Source organism: Phoxinus phoxinus (genome assembly GCF_949152265.1).
Source record: "Phoxinus phoxinus genome assembly, chromosome: 18".
In the NCBI taxonomy this organism is placed as follows: domain Eukaryota; kingdom Metazoa; phylum Chordata; class Actinopteri; order Cypriniformes; family Leuciscidae; genus Phoxinus; species Phoxinus phoxinus.
This window is the reverse complement of record NC_136893.1, coordinates 3,311,095-3,316,673: the sequence shown is the minus strand read 5'-3', so window position 1 is coordinate 3,316,673 and position 5,579 is coordinate 3,311,095. Positions and strand designations below refer to the sequence as shown.

At 37.2% G+C, this 5,579-nt stretch overlaps 1 long non-coding RNA gene across 1 annotated transcript; it reads left to right on the top strand.

Moving 5' to 3' along the window:
* The first annotated feature begins 900 nt into the window (after positions 1-900).
* On the top strand, positions 901-5,482 carry LOC306985890. Its single transcript, XR_013794882.1, has 3 exons — positions 901-1,011; positions 3,040-3,588; positions 5,117-5,482. It is a non-coding gene; the product is annotated as an uncharacterized lncRNA (long non-coding RNA).
* Positions 5,483-5,579: the final 97 nt, after the last annotated feature.

Here is a 5,579-nt window from a genome sequence, read left to right as displayed (position 1 = left end):
ACTCACAGGATGCACTCGGCTCACTCGATTCACTCGGCTCACTCGATTCACTCGGCTCACTCGATTCACTCGGCTCACTCGATTCACTCGGCTCACTCGATTCACTCGGCTCACTCGATTCACTCGGCTCACTCGATTCACTCGGCTCACTCGATTCGTCGAGGCTGCCGTAAAGCTCTGGTCCGTCGAGCGCGGTCTCGGCTGGGTTGACGTGAAGCGCGGGATCGGCTGGGCACACGTGGAGCGCGGGCTCGGCTGGGCAGACGTGGAGCGCGGGTTTGGTGGGCGTCTCTCGCGACGTATGGTCGGCCGAGTACGGGAGAAGCACAGGTTGAATGAAGCCCACGTGAAGCACTTTTACCTCCTCCGCTAAGCCCACAGCAAACGATGAACCACTCATAGAAAGAGCCCACTCGACATACTGGATCAGAGTCACGGAAGGATCAGGTCCGGGCATCTGTGACCGAAGTGGTTCTGATAATCCCCCGTGGAAGAATATCTTCAAGCACCGTGCTCATTTGCGCGAGAGGCGCCAGTTTCATGAACTCCGCGACGTACTCCTCTATGGAGCGATTCTCCTGATGGAGACGGAGAATCTGCACGTCTGGATTCCAGGAAGGCATGGCTGCTGGATCACGTTGCGGTGAGTTCTTCTGTAACGCCGGTGCGGCTGAAGCAGAGAAGAGGCAGGATCCAGATGCAGCACACGCTTTATTAACACACTAGAAAACAGGATAACGGGACTCGGGAACGAGAACAACCAACATCAACATTAAACATTAAATAAGAACTCACAAGGACAGGACAGAAACACAGGTCTTAAATAATCAGAGACAAACGAGCTAAACAGGATAACAAGGGGGCGTGGGAAATAAGAGACACCTGGGATAACTAATAGACAAGACAGGGAACACTAATCATGACAACTAGAGAAAATGGTGCTCATACTGCTAGTCATTTCCTCTAGTTCATCTGTTAGTTTGGGTTCACTGAGGAGCGGAGATAGATCAGGTAAGCTATTCAAGAATCTATCTATAGTAGGCTAGTTGTAAGGATTGTTCTGCCTGGTCGATAACGCGGCGCAACATGACACAGTTCAGCCGTACGTAGTATGCAAGTTACCATGTAATGATCAGTGACGTCATCACTTTGCGGTATAATATCTATATCGGTTGGATCGGTTCCATATGATATAATTAAATCGAGTGTATGATTAAGACGATGAGTAGGACCACTAACGTTTTGCTTGACCCCAAAGGAGTTTAATAAATCTGTAAACGCAGCCCCTAACGCATCATTTGTGTTATCAACGTGTATGTTGAAATCTCCAACAATTAATGCCTTATCGACATTGACCAATAGATCTGAGAGAAAATCTGCAAACTATTTTAGGAAATCTGCATAGGGCCCTGGCGGTCTATATACAGTAGATAAGGCTAGAGATAATAGGGATTTCTTTCTTACATCTGGGAGCGTAACATTTAGCACAAGTACTTCAAACGAATTAAACCTGTGGCCTGGTTTCTGAGTAACATTAAGATAATTATAAATAGATACATTATACATATAACAATTCCATAGGATATTACAATGCAATTTAAATACAGAAAATATTATTTAGCCTACAGGTCAGATAGAGGTCTATCTATCTATAAAACAGATATCAGAATTCTATCCATTTGATGTTTTATCTCAGTGATGATCAAAAGCATAAACACACATGTTCCATTCATCTGAAAATTAAACATTCGAAATTGTCATTTTATATAGAGTCTGGCCACTTTATATTATGATAATACAGCAATCCATTCACATTAAAACTCAAGAATTCACTCAAATGAATGAATGTGTCCAGTCATATTGAATGAGACACTGTAAACATACAGTGACTATAGAAGACAATGGGATCACACTGTATTTTCTCCATGTCTTTTCAAAATCGTTTGACTTATTTTCTTCCATGAAACAATTTACAAAATGTAAAAGCTATAGTTTCACACACCAAAAAAAAGTACCACATCAAAAGTACCATAAAAGTTCTCCTGAAACCAAGACAGTTTTGTGTAAGGAATTAAACCATAATTTAAGTTCAAGCAGCATTAGGAAAACAAATAAGAAAGAGGGCAGATTTATCAGTGAATAATTAATTAATTGAGATATTTTTGTCTCCGGGCCTCGAACCCAGGTTTTAGACGTGAGAGTCAAGCGCTTTAACAAGGAAGACTGCAGTCTCTGGCATCTGACACTAGAGCGCCTATTGAGATCACAGGAGTGAAGTTTACTCACACAGCGACTACTAGCTGACCTCCGTTACACATGCATATCAGGGCGGAAATTAAACATTTACAGAACATGCACAAGTCACATTTAAAAAAAAAAAAAACTTGTGTGAGTAAAAGGATTGACAATTTCCTGTGTGTAGAACTTAACGGTGTCTCATGTTCATGCACAGCACATTAAAAAGCAAAAAACACACATTTATTTTCATCAATTCATATTTAATTTATTTTCATTCATTTCCTGCAAAAAACATTGGTTTATGTTCAACTAAAAAGTGCACTATTTTATTGGTTTCACTCTTTAAAGTTAAAAGCAACTTCTGGTTACGGCCAATTCATTTACACAACACTTTCTGAAACCACAAAAAAACATCAACTTCCTGTAGACCTCTTTAGATCATGCTATGTCAAATCTCAGAGCGATGGTGTTGCAATACAGACAATGCGGTCGCATATATATATATATATATATATATATATATATAAGTTCAGTCATTTCACTTTAATGACAGTTAATTTTCATTGCCATTAAAGTGAAATAACTCAACATAAACACACAAGCTTGATAAAAATGATCATTCTAGAAGAAAATTTCAGATGTCACTTAGAGGCTTTTGCATCTGAAGTCTTCATATAACCCAGACTACATTAAATAAAGGTTATGGTTATTTATATGGTTATTTAATTGAAAAATTAACAACGTGTGTTCAGTTGCCATTAGATGTCCAATTTCACTTGACTGTCACGTCTAACACTTTAGGTTCTTCCTCATATACGATGGCGGTGACTGGCTATAACCAGAGTTTGTTTATAACCTGTATGAGTGGTTGGAGAGGTGTGGATGACGCTGAGACGGTTAAAGTGAAGGAGGAGGTTTCCTCAATCATTCTGCAGCCGATGATCTGGAGACGTTCAGACACTGTGGACTCGTGTTGCACAGATGCATCTAGAGATAATTTACATGCATTATGATTTGGACCAAGAAATGGACATTTTAACCATCACAGACATCAGGACTATGAATCTGGACTCCTAACAGCAATCCGTCTGTGAGGGTCTAGCTTGATGGCCATTGGTGCGGAATTGGATGTTATTTGATACTGGGACAGGATTTTGGGAGTGAGGTTTCAGAAAAACACTCGTACCATCTCATGACTGCAAGATAGGCTCACTTCCTCTTGATGATAAAGAGAATATTATTACAGAAAGTTCATCACTTGAGCTCCAGTCGCACTGAATATTTGATTCTCCTTGAAAATGTCCATCAGCATTCTGGCTCTTGTCTTGGGTTTCATCAGTGTGCAACAGGGTAAGGTATTTTATTTTATTATATATAATATATATATATATATATTAGGGCTGTCAAAAGATGAATCGTGATTAATCGCATCCAAAATAAAAGTTTGTGTTTGCATATATATGTGTGTGTACTGTGTATAATTATTTATATATATAAAAACACACACAATCATGTATATATTTAAGAAAAATTGGTTATTTATACATTAAATATTTATATATAGAATATAAATTATATAAATGTATATACAGTATATAAATGCGAATATTTCTTAAATATATACATGAATGTGTGTGTATTTATACATAATAATTACACACATATATTATGCAAAGACAAACTTTTATTTTGGATGCGATTAATCACGATTAATCTTTTGACAGCCCTAATATATATATATATATATATATATATATATATATATATAAGAATTCCCTCATCTAGTAATTTATTCGAAAATATTTATTAACTGATGGTGTATGCTGTGAATAGTTTTCAATAAGCTAAGTTGCAGTTCATCTCAACACACGAGTACCAGCGAGCAAACCTCTGACATGACTTGCTGTGAGCTTTGCTCATGTGAACAGAAAATGTGTCATGCCATAGTTCAATTTCAAAGAAACACTTTCTTGTTAGACGCAGGTAATTTCCAACCATAATTGTTTAAACCCTCAAAGTGACCAACTTCCTTTTCCACTCTTCAGATCGCTTTCAGTCAAACCACAAACAGTGCTAGTGTTGCAATGCTGCAATATATATGTATTGTGATCTCACTTTCCGGGAAAATCAGCTTATAGTCTCGACTAGACAGCAGAAGTTATGGTCCATAATTTAGTTTATTGCCAAGAACTGTCCACTTAACGAAATAGCCATCTGATGTGTAAAGCAATTATTTAGTTAAAAAGTTGCTGCCTTAAATATAAGTACAATCAACTTGGATGTTTAAGTCATTTCAACTTAAATTAGCTACATTAAACTGACTTAAAAATCTGTTTGTATGACAATTTTTTATTTTATTTTTTTATTGCATAACTTATTTTGCTGGGTTAAAGCAATTTAAAACCATATTGTTATAACTTATGATATAATTTTTTACAGTACTTGCTGTTTAGTTGCGGGGTTATCTGAGATACATACAGTATATTATGCATGGAAACATTTACAGAAAAGAAAATATATTTCTCACAGCATTACACATTTTGTTTAAAATCCTCAGTAACAGATCTTATTGAACCTCTGATAGATATTTTATTGTATTTTACACCCTTAAAACAAAGCACTGACAGTCACCCAAAAAAAAAAAAACTTTCTCTCAATTTCTCATCTTCTCTAGCTTTCACTTTCTAAACACATAAATGTAAATTACACTTATAATTAACAGAATGGTTATCGTTTTTTACAGATATATGTGGCATTCTAACATCAAGATTTTTTCTTATAAAGTTACCTGACCATTTGTTGGAAGTAACAGGTCTCATTATAGGCTATTCCTCTGTTTGTTTACCTGTTTATTCAACATGTTTTCATATTGTTTCAGTGGGTGGAGAGGTGGATGACATTGAAACAGTAAAAGTGAAGGAGGGAGGTTTCCTCAATCTGCATCCGGGACTTCATGATCTAAACGGAGACGTTCAGATCCTGTGGACGTTTGAAAGCGGCAGTCAAACTCAAAGTACTCGTGTCGCACAGATGCATCAAGGGAAAATATACACTCATTATGACAAGAGACTCACTGGCAGAGTACAGCTAGCCCGAGAAACTGGCATTTTAACCATCTCAGACATCAGGACTAATGAATCTGGACTGTATAAAGCAGTTATCATTGTTAATAAAAAGGTCACAGTGCAGAAATACGAAGTGGAAGTGTATGGTAAGTTACGACTTCAGTCAATATGGAAAAATAACTAATAATATGGGATCAAAGCAATAAGATTCATTTTAGGATAATAACTGCGGATAGGATCTCAAATGGTCTCATGATGTTTCAGTGTAAAATTGGT